The following is a 15,157-nucleotide window of genomic DNA, read 5'->3' as shown; positions in this document are numbered from 1 at the left end:
GACCGTATGCTTTTGTATCTTTATTATACTCCCCTTGTTTGTATTTTCATGACACTGTGTTCTAGTCTCTCTAAGAATTTTTGGGTGGATGGGGATGAGAGTGTTAGTAGCTTTTTGAGATTGGAAGGAGGAGTGAGTTTACAGTTGGAAAAACTGAGTCCAGAGAAACTAAATGAGTCACTGTAGGCTACACAGCCTCTGAAGGCAGAAGCTGGACTACTGTGTAAGTCTCCAGAGTTCTAGGCCACTGTTATAGAAGACTTAAGAAGCCCTCAATTTTAATTAAGTAATCCCTGTAACAACTCAGTGAAGTAGGTTAACATTATTTGTTCGGACTTTAGAGCCATTTACTGCAAAGTGATTAAATGTATGTAAGCCAAAACTGATTCCACTATAATTAAACAAGTTTTTAATCACTCTCAAAAGAACAGACTATTAAGTAGGGTTATTATTTGAGGAATTAGCTTTCAGTTTCTGGTCCAACCAGTTTGAAGATCACTTCTCACCCGATATCATGGGTTCTTTGTATTAGGCATAAAGCCTGTGTTTTCTTAGTAAGATTAAGTAAATACAGTGTGTTTGATTAGCTGCATCTTGGGGATCCTACAACCTTCTCAGTAAATGAATGAGTGTCGAGGAGGAAATAACTATCACCTGGAAACTTAGATAAAGTAACATTGACCGACTGGTATTCCTTCCAAACGGAGACTTGAGGTTGCAGTGTCTTCTTTTTCTTTAAAAAAGACTTTTTCTTATATTTGTGTGTGTGCGATGTGACAACTCATGGGAGTGGGTGCTCCCCTTCCACCACGTGAGCCATGCAAACTCAGGTCTTCAGGTTTGAGGCAGCAGGCGTCTTTACCCACTGAGACATCTCACTAGCCACTTAGACCACGATTCCTCACCTGTACTTATGGCTATACAGAGTAAGCAAGCAATGTTCAATAGATAGGTAAATGGAATTATTTTGCTTACTTTGTTGAAATGTGATCAAATGGTATGCCAAAGCCCTCTTCTTTTTTTTTCTTTTAAAAAAAATAAAAACAAATAAATACAACTTTTACTCAGGTGAGGAAACAGGAAAAAATCCGAACAAGTCTACAATTTGTGGGTTATCTTGTACGATAAATGTTTTGCAAAAGTTTCATAAGTTTACACCATTGAAGGCAATCTACTACAGAGTAGGAAGAATCCACACGCAAATTTTTCAAGCCAGTCAGTCTGTGCCCACAAACTCATGACAGCAGGCATCCTCTATCGAGGGCACACTAGAGTGCTGTCTTAGGGTTTTACTGCTATGAACAGACACCAACATAGACATATAGATACTGCTATGACCAAAGCAACTCCTATAAGGACAACATTTAATTGGGGTTGGCATACAGGCAGGCATGGTCCAGGAGGAGCTGAGAGTTCTACATCTTCATCTGAAGGCTGCTAGTGGGAGACTAGCTTCCAGGAAGCTAGGATGAGGGTCTTACAACCCACAACCACACTGACACACCTACTCTAACAAGGCCACACCCACTCCAACAGGGCCACACCTTCTAATAGTGCCACTCCATCACAATTGCTAAGGTTCTTTTAGAAATTGAGTTTTCTTCTTTTCTACTTCTACCTTATAATATGTCAAACTATCTTTACTCCCTTCTAGTAAGAAAACCAGACGACCCGGGACACTGCCCTCCAGCTGCAGACAGAGGCAAACGGGAAAGGAGCCAAAGGTGGCAGGGCCAAGGAGGAGGAAGGTCCATGATTAGTTGCCTTCACTGCACTTTTCTCGCCAAAGTACTCTCGTTAATCTCAGTTTGCTTAGAAGACTCTTCAGTCAGCAAAGAAACTGAAACTACATTGTAGGGTTTTTTTTGTTTTTTTGTTCAGCTCTCAAGTGGGAGAGACAGCTGAGTTTTGCATTCAGAGCTTCTTGTCTGAGATTACTATTTACGAAATCCTTTTGCTTTTCTTTTTTAAAAGACTTTATTTATTTATTTATTTATTTATTTATTTATTTATTTATTATAAGTACACTGTAGCTGTCTTCAGACACACCAGAAGAGGGCATCGGATCTCATGACAGATGGTTGTGAGTCACCATGTGGTTGCTGGGATTTGAACTCAGGACCTCTGGAAGAGCAGTCAGTTCTCTTAACCACTGAGCCGTCTCTTCAGCCCTACTTTTGCTTTTCATTCTTTCTGTGTTGTCTGCACTGGCATTCTCCTAGAACATCTTCTATCAAGAAATAGTGCTGGTATCTGAGTGATTTCCTGTCTCCATTAAAATGCCTATTCACCACCCCACAACCGAGGTCCCTATCTCAGGGAGCAGAAGTGAAGGGATTGTAGACAATCTGAAAAGATTCTTGTCGAAACACCGTATCCTAGAATAGCATGCTCACACTTTCCAAGGTTAATGGCAGAATTGTAGTTCAAATACCCTGTAGAATGGTCTAACCTACACAAGTATTAGCGTTTTCTCCGGTCAAAATGAAAAGCAAGGTATTTTCTGAGGTTATTATATGGGTCAAATATGCTAAAAGAAATGAAAACATTTTGAAAACTGCTTTAATTTTTTCCCACTAAAATCATGTTTTTTTCCTTATGCTAGGTGTTAACAATTAGCAAATATGATATGTGATTCTTCCAAGCACAATTAGTGTTTGGAAAGGGAACATGCTGAACTATGGATAAGATAAGAATGTACAGAGGAACATCCAGTGCACCCCACAAATTACTCCACATGCAGCGAAGTCAGCTGTGTAGACACCACTCCTTTTAATGGGAACAATGAAGCATGCTTTTAGAGGCCAAAGAACTAAGAGTTTTCTAAGGAACATGAAAATCTGCCCACACAGTGGTAGTTTAAGTATCTAACATTTGATAAAATTAATTTAAAAAATCCTATTTAATACCAAAGCCCTGTAATTTTAGGATTGCAATTGATTCATTTTGACAACATATCCTCCTGTTCATGCCTTTGCTCTTTGGATCATTAACAGCTACGGTATGCTCTCAATTTCTTATTTGGTCCGATACACAAAAAGAGGGAGAAAAAGCAACACAAAAACATTTTCCTACCTTGGGTTTTAAATTTTAAACTGAATGTGAAAGCAAAAGGCCATAATCTTTAGCCTTCAAGTTGCCAGACTTAGTGAGATGAGTTTAATAATCACCCAGTGATACTCAACAGGGGAGAAAGGAAAGCCTGTTACTTTTTCCCAACCCTTCATTCATTTGGTCATATCGGAAATATAAATCTTTGAAGTTATCTACCTGTGTGCTCTCTCTTTCTCCCTCTCCCTCTCCTTTTACCCTTGTCTCCCTTCCCGTGTGTGTGTGTGTGTGTGTGTGTGTGTGTGTGTGTGTGTATTTAAGTGGTTGGTGGTCACAAGTGAAGCCATGAGAGTGTTCAACTCTAGATATATTTTTTTAAATTTATTTAATACTTAATAATAATTCTTTGGTTTCCGGGCAAACATCCCCCTCCCACCTCCCCTTCCTTATGGATGTTCCCCTCCCAACCCTCCCCCCATTGCCGCCCTCCTCCCAACAGTCTAGTTCACTGGGGGATCAGTCTTAGCAGGACCCAGGGCTTCCCCTTCCACTGGTGCTCTTACTAGGATATTCATTGCTACCTATGAGGTCAGAGTCCAGGGTCAGTCCATGTATAGTCTTTAGGTGGTGGCTTAGTCCCTGGAAGCTCTGGTTGCTTGGCATTGTTGTACATATGGGGTCTCGAGCCCCTTCAAGCTCTTCCAGTTCTTTCTCTGATTCCTTCAACGGGGGTCCTATTCTCAGTTCAGTGGTTTGCTGCTGGCATTCGCCTCTGTATTTGCTGTATTCTGGCTGTGTCTCTCAGGAGCAATCTACATCCGGCTTCTGTCGGCCTGCACTTCTTTGCTTCATCCATCTTGTCTAATTGGGTGGCTGTATATGTATGGGCCACATGTGGGGCAGGCTCTGAATGGGTGTTCCTTCAGTCTCTGTTTTAATCTTTGCCTCTCTCTTCCCTGCCAAGGGTATTCTTGTTCCCCTTTTAGAGAAGGAGTGAAGCATTCACATTTTGATCATCCGTCTTGAGTTTCATTTGTTCTAGGCATCTAGGGTAATTCAAGCATTTGGGCTAATAGCCACTTATCAGTGAGTGCATACCATGTATGTCTTTCTGTGATTGGGTTAGCTCACTCAGGATGATATTTTCCAGTTCCAACCATTTGCCTATGAATTTCATAAAGCCGTTGTTTTTGATAGCTGAGTAATATTCCATTGTGTAGATGTACCACATTTTCTGTATCCATTCCTCTTCAACTCTAGATATTATACATTATTTTAATCTTACACATTTTATATCCCAAGGACTTGGCACATAGTGAGAGCACATCTCGCATACTTACATATCTGTATATATTTGCACTGTTAATAAAAAAGACACGTCCGTGATTTGTAGGCCAGGCAGAGGTGGATAGGGATCAACTTATTCTAGACTTTGTATAATAGGCATGAGAGATAATGTACCTTACTGGAGAAACAATAGGAATTTCAGTATATTAGAAGTATAACGTGTTCTGAGATGGCCATAGAGTAGCTAGGAATGTGGCTGGGCAGAGAGGCCAGATTACCAAGGGTTTTATACATAGTGCAGTAGCTTGGAGCTTTATTGTAAGAGCAGAGGAGGCAAGAGGGGAGTGGAAAAACATTAGCAGCTGTGGTGGGCCTTTAAGTGGGGATGCAGTGTGGGGACCCTATTATATTTTAGAACCATAGTTGTGGCTTCTGCTGTGAAATGGACAAGAACAACATTCAATGTTGGGAACCCTCTCAGCCAGAAGCATACAAATATGGAGGCTAGATGGCTTGCTCAGGGCCTCCGTGGCAATTGTGCAAAGAGGATGGGGGTCTGACCATCGAGCAGAGGGGAAGATTTATTTAGGTCAGAGCGAGTGGCAAGGGTCTAGACGGAAGTGAGTGAAATTATCATTAACCTCCACACCAGGTAATCAAGCAAAACCAGCCCTGTGACAGCTGCTGCTGTGAGAACCTCCCCAGGGAAAGAGTTGACAGTAAATCTAATAAGTGTCAGCTTTGTGATTTGCCATTTGAGAAAGTGAATTCCATGTTGTCGAACTCAAAGAAAGGTCATCTGGGTAAGGATTGAGATCAACCTGGCTTTCTCTGTGCGTGGAGCTAAAGAAGGAGGGCCACTCAGTTCCTGGTGTCTGCTTGCAAAGATTTAAGGCAATTGGCTCATGTTCAAAGAAGACCCTCAATTTGTGTCTTTGAACAACAGAGCCTGGAACAGCGAGCCAGGAGAACGTGGTCTTTAAATTGTTAGATAATCAAGGAGAAGGAGAGGCAAGGCTGGCTTTGCTTATCCTCAGGCCAGAGATTAAGTGACCATCACAGAGCCAGGCAGTCTTGGTCCCTGGAAGCATCCCAATTTACAAGGTCTAAGCTCCTATACCGGAAATTGGACAACAAGAAAAAAAAAACACACACAACCAGGGGTTGTTCTCTCAGGCTCTTGCTGACTTTTTGATGAGGAAGATCTGGTCAGGGTGAGAATGGCTAGTTCTCAGCTACAATGGTGGGTAACAATCTCTCTGTAATTTTTTTTCTCTCTTCTAAAAAAAATTTGTATGTGTGTGCAAGTGTGTGTAGGTTACAGGTCAACATCGGGTGTCTTCTTGATTGCTCTGTTCTTATTTGTGACACAGGGTCTCTCACTGAACCTGAAACTCACCAATTGGCTAGCTAGCCTGGCTGACCAGAAAGGTCCCAAAAGCCACGGTAATATCGCCACCCCTGGCCCAACCCCCATTCCCGTGCAATGGGTACTGCAGATTCACCCCGCCACATTCTAGCTTTTACATCTGTGCTACAAATCTGATCTGGCTCCTCTTGCTCACCTCCCCCCAGTTTTGGCTCTCTTTCTTTTTCTTTTCCTTTTTCTTGTTCTTTTTCTTTTTTGAGACAGGGTTTCTCTGTGTGGCTCTGGCTGTCCTGGAACTCACTGTGTAAACCAGACTGGCCTCGAACTCAGAGATACGTCTGCCTCTGCCTGCGCTGGGATTAAAAGGCTCGTGACACTGCGCTGGACTAGCTTTCATATACTAGTTTATTTGAGAGAAGAGAGAAATGGTGCGTGTGGGGGAGTGTGTGTGTGGGGGTGTGGGGTGGTGGTGGTGTTGGTTGTGGTGGTGGTGATGGTGGTGGTGGTGTCTGCAATCTCTAAATCACATAATTAGGCGGTTGGGGTAGGCGGTGAGTAACCTGGACAAAATCTTGGGCTAGTTAGAACCCTGCAACAGAATTAACTTTGGCCTTAGCTTTGCTACACAGGAGGGGCGGGGTTACTTTAATGTTTGCTCAGAAGGCGATTGGCCCTGGGGAAATCCAAGGGGCGGGTCTAGTCGGTGGTTGCCATTGGTTCTGCCCTCAAGTCGAGGGATGGCAGCGAAGGGGGCGGAGCTCACGAGGGAGTCAATTGGTCCGCAGGAGCCCACCAAGGGAGAGGAGCTGGCAGGCGTGCAAACGTGCACCCTGCAGCCCCCAGCCGGGAGTCAGGAGGCAGCTACCCGGAAGCTCACGAGGCCTGCAGGGGGCGAGGGGCGCTCGTGGCGCTCGTGGCGCTCGTGGTGCCCGGGGCGTTGGCACAGCACCCGCGCCTGCGTCGCTGTCTCAGATGCGGTGAGGAGGATTCAGTGTCGCGACCATTCAACAGCTGGCCTCGCCCGCAGCAGTCTCAGAGAGCGACCAGGAGGGTTGATCGTTGACGCTGCGGCGGCTGGAGGGAGGTGGCGGCAGGCGCGGTGGCGGTCCCGCTACCTCAGCGGAACCAAGCGTGAAGGTACAGCAGCTGCTGAGGCGCCGGGTAAATCCCCCCCCCCTCCCCGCCCAGCTCTGCGAATCCACCCGGCGGCTGCGTCCTTCTGCGTCCCCTTTGGCCGGCCGCCCTGGCCTACGGGAGTCTTGGGTGCCTGGTAGACAGGGTCACGCTGGACCCTGAGTGAGGACTTGGGAGGGGTTTTGCAGAGAACCCAGGTAGCCAGGCCTGCTCTAGGCGGAATCAGGTTTTCTAGAGATGCCCCTAGGCTTTCCCCCTGGATCCATTCGGCTGCTCTCCTGGGTCTTGGTGCCGCACTAGGGGGCGCTGTGGCTGCTGCTGCAGCTGAGGTCACTGGGAGATTTTCCTTAGGGTGTACTAGATTGCTTAGGAAAACTGAAGGATGTCCTCCCTGCTGTATGCAAAAGCCAAGGGCTCTAGTTCTCAACCTGCTTCAGTGACATTCATTCCAGTTAATCACTACCAAGGGTCCGTTGCCTCTGCCCACTGATGACCACCAAGGGCCTTGTGAGGTTCCTAGCGTAGGTGGAATTAAACTGCTTCTAATTTGACCAAGAAAGCAGGGTAAACCTCTAAGCCTATGGAATGCATAGTCTTGAGCTTTGAGTAGATGGGCAAAAGTATCGGAAAGGAAGCAAGGTGGGGAGACTCATGCAGTGGTACTGCTGTCTCTGAGCATGTTGGTCACTGGGACTAGTGCTGTTTTTACATTTATCATCTGCTTATTGTGATTTTATTTGAAACCTGTCATTACCTGAGCACTTTTGAATGTCACTAACTCTAAACTTGTGTTGATTGGAACCCTGGGACCCTGGATTCCAGTATGGGGACCCCCTTGGTCTTTTTATTTCCCGCAGGGTCTCAAAGATGGTGCCCATTTTGCCTGATGCTCTTCCTGTCTCACATCTAGCTTTGAAACCTCATACTGTTGAAATACTGTAAGTTTGTGCAGTATAATTCATAGGGATGCCTTTTCATTTGTGAAAATGTAGTGGGAATCTCTCAAATTCAGTTTTTAAAGAATTTTTTAAAGCATGTGAGATTCTAGTAGCCACCTATTTCTGGGTTCTGTATTTTATTACTGTGTGGGGAGTGTGTCCTCTCAAAAGGATGGAGTAACTTGAAGCATGGGGTAACTTCCACGAAAGTAGTTTTTAACTTCAGTCCTTGTAAAGCACACGGGAAAGTGGAATAAGCCTCTGGGCACCGGTGCCCAGAGAATAGCAGCTGCTGGACACGTCAGAGGATGGCTGGGCCTGACTTGAAGAGGAATCATAAGGTAGAGGGTAGGGCATGCAGATCTTCTGAAGTAGGTGGACTCAGGGTCTCCCATTTCTTCTTAACCAAATATCACACGAAAAAGTGTGGCTCATTTGTCTATTTTCGATATCATACACTCAGGTCAAGTGTAGCCTCTTACTAGATCCATGTGTCATCTCCAGCATCAGAAGAAATGGTAAGGCTTGTTGCTTAGAGAATGTGGATTTGAAGATCAGGCAATACAAATGGTGGTGATGTGTGTGTGTGTGTGTGTGTGTGTGTGTGTGTGTGTGTGTGTGTGAGAGAGAGAGAGACAGAGACAGAGACAGAGACAGAAGAAGCTCTCTGCTGCTGAGGCTAGCTATGCCTTTTATTTTCCCAGCATGCACCCCTGCCTTTGCCAGATAAAAGAACTTTTTTTTCAGGATGGAAAAACAATCTTACTTTAATTATAATTATAGGATCTTTTTAAAGAAATAATATTTTATTAATCCTTTGAGAATTTCATACATTCATACAAAGTATTTTAATCATATTTATCCCCATTATTCCCCCCAATTCTTCTCAGACACCTCCCAACACCACGTTCTCTTTAAAAAAAAAATAACCCATAGAGTCCAATTTGGGCTGCCTATATATTCATGGGTTGGGGGCCATCCACTGCAGCAGGCTGGACCTTTAACAAAAGCCAACTCTTCCTCCCTCAGAAGCCATTAGCTATTAGTAGTTGAGAGAAGAGTTTTGTTGGTGGTAGTAGTTTAAGAATTCAGATTCAATCTCCATTCAGGTCTACAGAGGTTTTTTTTTGTTTGGTTGTTGCTGTTGTTTTTGTTGTTTCCAACATATTCCTGGCTTTTTTTTTTTTCCGGACCTGGGGACCGAACCCAGGTCCTTGCGCTTGCTAGGCAAGCGCTCTACCACTGAGCTAAATCCCAACCCTTTTTTTTTTTTTATTCCTGGCTTTTTAAGAAGCTTAAAAGCTCAGTTGCTGGTGGAGGCAGGTCACAGTTGAAGCAAACAGACTGCATGGCATATAGGGGATATTTCTCAGAAGAGACAGTAGGACTGGAACATATTAAGGAGGTCCAGTGAAAATGGAGTAATAATAATAATGGCTTATATTAATTATGCTTACTTGGAGCTAAGTATTTGCTCATTTCATGCGATTCTTCAAATCTCTCTCTCTCTCTCTCTCTCTCACACACACACACACACACACACACACACACACACACACACACACACAAAGACTGGGCATGGTGACTTACGCCTGTTATTCCAGAACTCAGGTAGAGACAGAAGGATTAAGACTGGGCATGGTGACTTAGGCCTGTTACTCCAGCACTCAGGTAGAGACAGAAGGATTAAGGTCCTTCCTGGCTACATTGGAGTCTAGCAGAGCTGTGGAAAACTCTGTCTTAAGTATACAGCAATGATAAGAAAGAGGTAACTCTAAGGTAGGTACTGGTGACTATTTGGAGTTGAGTATCTGAGATACAAAAATCTGAAATCTAAAACACTCTAGAATCTGGAGCCTGTCCTGATGCCACAAGTGGAAAAGCTCACATATGCCCTCCTGTGATAGAAGCTGCATTAAAAATATTGTATTCAATTACCTTGAGGCTATGCATAAAACATGCGAGTGAAACATGAATGAGCTCTGTGTTTGTAACTCGGTTTCACCCTCAAGCTATCTCCTTATATAGACAGTTATGATCTCAAACCTTCTGGATAAGGGATAGCCTACAGTTCAAACAGGTAACAGACCCAAGAAAATCCCCTAGCTGCTCGATGGCATTTAAAACCAGGACTACTTGAGCTTGACTGATTTTGGTTGTTGATTTTGTTTTTCTGCCACTATAAAGGTTCCATGAAGAAGACTTTGAAGGGTGGGTAAGGTTTATATGAAAGGGGATATTTGGCTAGGGGAATCTTCACCTTTGGAAGACCTCAAGGAAGACTTGCTCAACTAGCATGGGGACATGAACATAGAAATATGATATATATTAAGGATGCTGAGGTGGGAACGGTCTTGTTTGTAGTGCCTTAAGGGGAATTTGGGATTTGATGCAGTAATACCTCGAGGCTGCTGAGAAATTATTTACCTTGAGTGTGTATATGTGCGCATGTCACAGTAAGTGTGTGGTGCCCAGAGGACAACCTCAGTTACCTGACCTCACCTCCACCTTGTTTGAGCTGGGGTCTTTTTGTTGTTCCATCCTGGGTATGTCAGGCTAGCTAGCCTGAGCGCTGCCACGGACCATCTCACTGCAGGTCCACCGGAGTTACTGACGTGTGTGCTGCCACACCCAGCTTCATGTAGGTTCTGGAGATCTGAACTCAGAGCCTCACACTTGCATGCCAAATGTTTATCTACTCACTGAGCCATATTGTCAGTCTGGCATGTTCAAAATCTTTGAGCAAGAAACAGTATGACAAAAGTAAAGACTGGTGTGAGTTCCCTGGGTCTCTGGGCCTATGTCTCTTTCCTCTTTTCTTTTCTTTTCTTTTCTTTTTTTTTTTTTTGAGGATCTTGTTCAGGTGTGAGTGTATTTAATTATTGTTTTTGATATCTCTAAACCCCCAAGGGAGTACGAAATGCATGCAACCGAGTGGGTTCTTGGGTCTGCTATATAGGAAAAGGAAGCTAGGAGCCTTGTGTGAAAGTCAGCCCCTAATGAGTAGGCTTTAGCCTATACGATTTGATTTCTGGTCTGTATTATTTTTCTTTCTTTTTTTTTTCCAGAGCTGGGGACCGAACCCAGGGCCTTGCGCTTGCTAGGCAAGCGCTCTACCACTGAGCTAAATCCCCAACCCCTGTATTATTTTTGAGACAGGAATTCACAGAGATCCATCTGCTTCTGACTTTCACTGTTGGGATTAATGGTGTGAGCTACCATGCCCAGTAGCCTGTACTACTTAAAAAAAAAAGCAATTGAATTGGGGAAAGGTCAGCATTGAAAACCTGAAGATTTCATTACAAACCAAGACCTTTAGCTTATCTTGAAAGTCTACAAGGTCTGGGTGGCTTCATACACACAAGACTGAGCTTCACAGAATGAACTCCTTTAGCCGGGGCAGCTGAGCATTGCTTCTCTTTTTCAGCCTCTCCACCTCCTTTCTCATGGCCTTGGAGCCTCTGGACACTGGACCTAGGGGACCAGGCCCCATCTAGAAGATTCCAATCCCAGATTCCCTTCTTGCCTTATCACACAATCAGAAAATTGTCAGCCAACTTCCCATAGCACTGTCTTCGTGAAATGAACATAATCCTGGCATGCTGGCACGCTGCAGATATCACCATGGAAGGGAGAGCTGCCTGCCAGGGACTGAGCAGCGTCTCTAGGCAGCTTCTTTTCTCGGGCCTGGGACCGAAAGCCTGTTATTTTATGACACATTCTGTTGGATCTGTATTCTTTTCTTAGACACCAGTTTTCTTGCTGCTACATACTGAATGAATATAGGATCTGGGTCAAGATGTTAAAAAATAGTTCAGGGCTAAAAAAAAAAAAAAACAGAAGGAAAACAATTAAAAATATCATGCTAGCTTAGAGTGTGGAAAAAGAAGGGCGAATGATATAATTGTATTATTTCCCTCAAAAAATATTTTAAAGAGTAGCATGCTAAAATTATTAACCTAGAAATCTCTGCAAGCATTTAAATCTTTTTTGTGTGTATATGTGTGATGTGTATATATGGTCATGTGTGTGAGAGGCGGTACATGCATGCCACATCACACATGTGGCAGTCAGTGGAAAGCCTCCGGTATCAGTCCTTAGCTTCTACCTTGTTTTAAGACAGAGTCTCAGGCTATTGAATATTGCATTTGTCACACTGACTGGTCCTTGAGCTTTTGAAGAATCTCTTGCCTATATCTCCCATCTCGTCATAGGAATATTGGGGTTATAGACACGCCGTACTGTGTCCAGGTATAAATGGGTTATGGGGATCTGAATTCACATCCTTCCACTAGTGTGGTTGCCACTTGTGTGCCTTACCCATGAAACCGTCTTCCAGCCCCATAAGCATTCTGTGTTCTAGCTAGATATAAGTCCCTGCTGTGTTAGCACTGGACAACATTATACAAGTCTGTCCAGGAACTGCAGGGCATTTAGCATTAGTGGCCCCTGCTTACCAAATAGTGATGAGGTGCCCTCCTAGCACAATTGTTCTGATAACTAAAGTTGTTCTGCTACACATTCCGTTGCTCTTGAGGGGAATAATAGTGGCACATTTAACACCTACAAGCACATCCTCAAGAAATCTAACATTTCATGTGGAGAAATGTTAATGGTGTCATTGCTAATCTGTGGTGCAAAGTATTCTGGTCCTCTTATGGCATTTTCTGCATCAGATTCCAGTTACTCGTCCTAATTTCTGTCTCTTTTTGACTCAATTCTTTGAGAGTGAGCTCATTATAGCACACTACTACAGCTCCCAATGTGTCTAATGGAGTAGGTGATTGGTAGGTACACCCGAATTACTCTCAGTGTTCATTAGTGCTAATAGCTCTAGTCTAAAAAAGCATGCTAGCCTTGCATTACCATTGCACAATTGGCCTTGAGATGCTGGTGTGGGATTCTAAATACAGAAGTAACACCTTTGGAAAGGAGTTGTCAGGCAAAGTCGCTGTTTAACTTAGCTTTGTCCCTATTGAGTTTCTCTTGCCTCCCAGCTGTTCTTGGCTCTGGGGTAAGCTGTTCTTGTCTGGTGAAGCAGACATACATTCCCTGCTCTTATGGAACTTACAGATGAAGGGATGAAGGAAAGGAGTTACAAACACTAGTCTAGGTGTCAGAAGAACGGTGCCCTTTTAACTGTTCAGGGATAGCATCTCAGAGCAGGAGACTAGACATTTGAGTCAAATCGGAAAAGCAAAAGAGGCAGGCAAAGCCATAAGCAGTGTGCCTAATGTCTTGTGTCCAGTAAAGAGGCCCATGGGACTGGGGTGGAGAGGAAATTCAGGAGAGACGAGGTGAGCTGCATTGACCAAAGCAGGCAGAAGCCACATTTTGAAGGTAAGACGTTCAGATTTCCTTTAAAGCATGGTTGGAAGCCACTGGAGGGTTTTGAGCAGGTATCTGACACGATTTGGTTTAGGGTATTTTAAGTCAGGCATGGTGGCACACACATCAGGTTCTAGTTACTTGTCTTGGTTTCTGTCTCTTTTTGACTCAATTCTTCAAGGGTGATCTCATTATAACACACTACTACAGCTCCCAATGTGTCTAACGGAGTAGGTGATTGGTAGGTACGCCCGAGTTTCTCAGTGTTCATTCATCTCAGCACTCAAGAGGCATTACTGTGAACAGGAGGATTGCTGTGAGTTTGAGGCCAGCCTGAGTTACATTCTGAATTTTGGACTGGCCTGGGCTCTGGTGTGTCTGCCTGCCTCAAAAATATGTGAAAATTTTTGTTTTAAATCATGTTGGCACTTATCTAGGGTAAGAATAGAAGAAGAAAGGCTAGTTAGGAAACTTCCAGAATGATTCAGGTTAGGGTGGTGGAAGATTGGGCCTAGGAGGTAGCAACAAATGGGAAATGGGTTCAAGGTGAAGGGACTGAAACTGAGGAGGGAGGGCTAGCTAACTCCTAGGTTTTCAGGCTGATGCCCTAAGTGGAGGTGCCTATACTTAGGGAAATGAAAATTATTGGGTTGGAAGTAGCTGGTGTGAAGTGGAGGGCAGGATTGGGAGATGGGAATTAAGGTGCTCTTTGCTTGCTGAGATGCCAAGGAGAAATTCCACTGGAGACAATGAATAGGCAGTTGAATATGAATCTCAGGTTGGCAGAGCTTGAGAACACATAAAATTAAATGCAAATTAAAGGTGCTCTGGGGTGTCAAAATATACTAGCATAGACATCACACATAAAATGATAATGATCCAGTGTGATCAGGGCTGCGAAGAAATCAGGCATGGGGACACTGCTGATGGCCTGATTCTTTGCCTTAATGCTCCAGGAGACCAAATTGACAATAGGTAATGAGCTGGAGACAATTATTCCTAACCTTTGACATAGTGTATTTTGAAGAAACAATCTTTAAAAGCTTTATACAGAGCTTTTTATGCTGAGTGTCCATTCTTATAATAATAGTCTAGGGTAAGGCTCTTTTAAAAGGGGTAGTGCGTCCTTTTAGGAAAAGAAACAGAGCCAGGCATGATGGCTCTGGTCTGCAATTCCAATAGTTTACGAGGCTGAGGCAGGAGGATGGTGAGCTTGAAGCCAGCTGGGTTCCCTAGTGAATTCCAGACTAACCAGGGCTACGTAGGGAGACTCTTTCTTGGGAGGGGGTGGGGGGAGAAAAATACACACAAATCCCTAAAGAGAAGGAAGAAACCATTCTGGTTTCATTCTGTTGCTGTGATGAAACACTATGACAGAAAGCAACTTAGAGGAGGAGAGGGCTTATTGGGCTTATACTGCCAGGTTGAAATCTGTTATTGAGAGAACTTAAGGCCAGATTCCAAGGCAGGAATGTGAAACAGAAACCATAATTGGCTACTGCTTGCTAACTCACTCACAAGCTCATGCTTTCTCACATAAACCAAGTCATATTGCCTAGGGATGGTGCTGCCTGCAGTGGACTGGGCCCTCCTGCATCAATTAGTAATCAAGGCAAACCCCTACGTGAGTATAATCTAGGCAGTTCCTCAATTAAGGTTTTCCTCTTAAATGACTCTAGGTTGTATAGCAAGTTGACAGTCAAAGATAATTAAGATACTAACCAAAGTTATAGTAACCCCCATATAGAATCTCCCTATATATAATTTTCATACATCCATATCTGGAACTGTTAATAAAGCAGGGGCAAATCTTGGAGAGCGTCGATGTGTAGGTACAAGTGTGTAAACCTTACAAGCCATTCATGGTAAAAATGATAAACCTTTGTATTATTTATTTGTAAATCACTTCTTTCACTTTTGACTTTGTTCCTGTTTCTCTCTGACAGTGTCCCTTGCTTAGGATGCTACAGCACAGTGCTCAACATGAAGAGTTCCCATGAATCGTGGCCTTTGTGATATTTTCTTCTTTGACACATTTTCGGCATAAGGT

General features: G+C 43.8%; 1 protein-coding gene across 8 annotated transcripts in view; it reads left to right on the top strand.

The window, feature by feature from the left end:
- The first annotated feature begins 6,433 nt into the window (after positions 1-6,433).
- The window catches only part of Akap17b (A kinase (PRKA) anchor protein 17B), a 38,319-nt gene continuing 29,595 nt past the window's right edge, over positions 6,434-15,157 (top strand). For 2 of the 8 annotated variants that reach the window (XM_039100516.2, XM_002730183.7), the window contains exons 1-2: positions 6,434-6,868; positions 15,054-15,155. The gene's annotated coding sequence lies outside the window, so the exon portion shown is untranslated. Of the gene's footprint in view, positions 6,869-7,698; positions 7,780-15,053; positions 15,156-15,157 lie in introns of all 8 variants that reach the window. The other 6 variants (XM_063279982.1, XM_063279984.1, XM_017602378.3 and 3 more) reach the window with 5 other exon arrangements.

Source organism: Rattus norvegicus, chromosome X (genome assembly GCF_036323735.1).
Source record: "Rattus norvegicus strain BN/NHsdMcwi chromosome X, GRCr8, whole genome shotgun sequence".
In the NCBI taxonomy this organism is placed as follows: Eukaryota; Metazoa; Chordata; class Mammalia; order Rodentia; family Muridae; genus Rattus; species Rattus norvegicus.
Note: the sequence above shows the minus strand (reverse complement) of the source record. Positions and strands in the feature narration are given on the sequence as shown.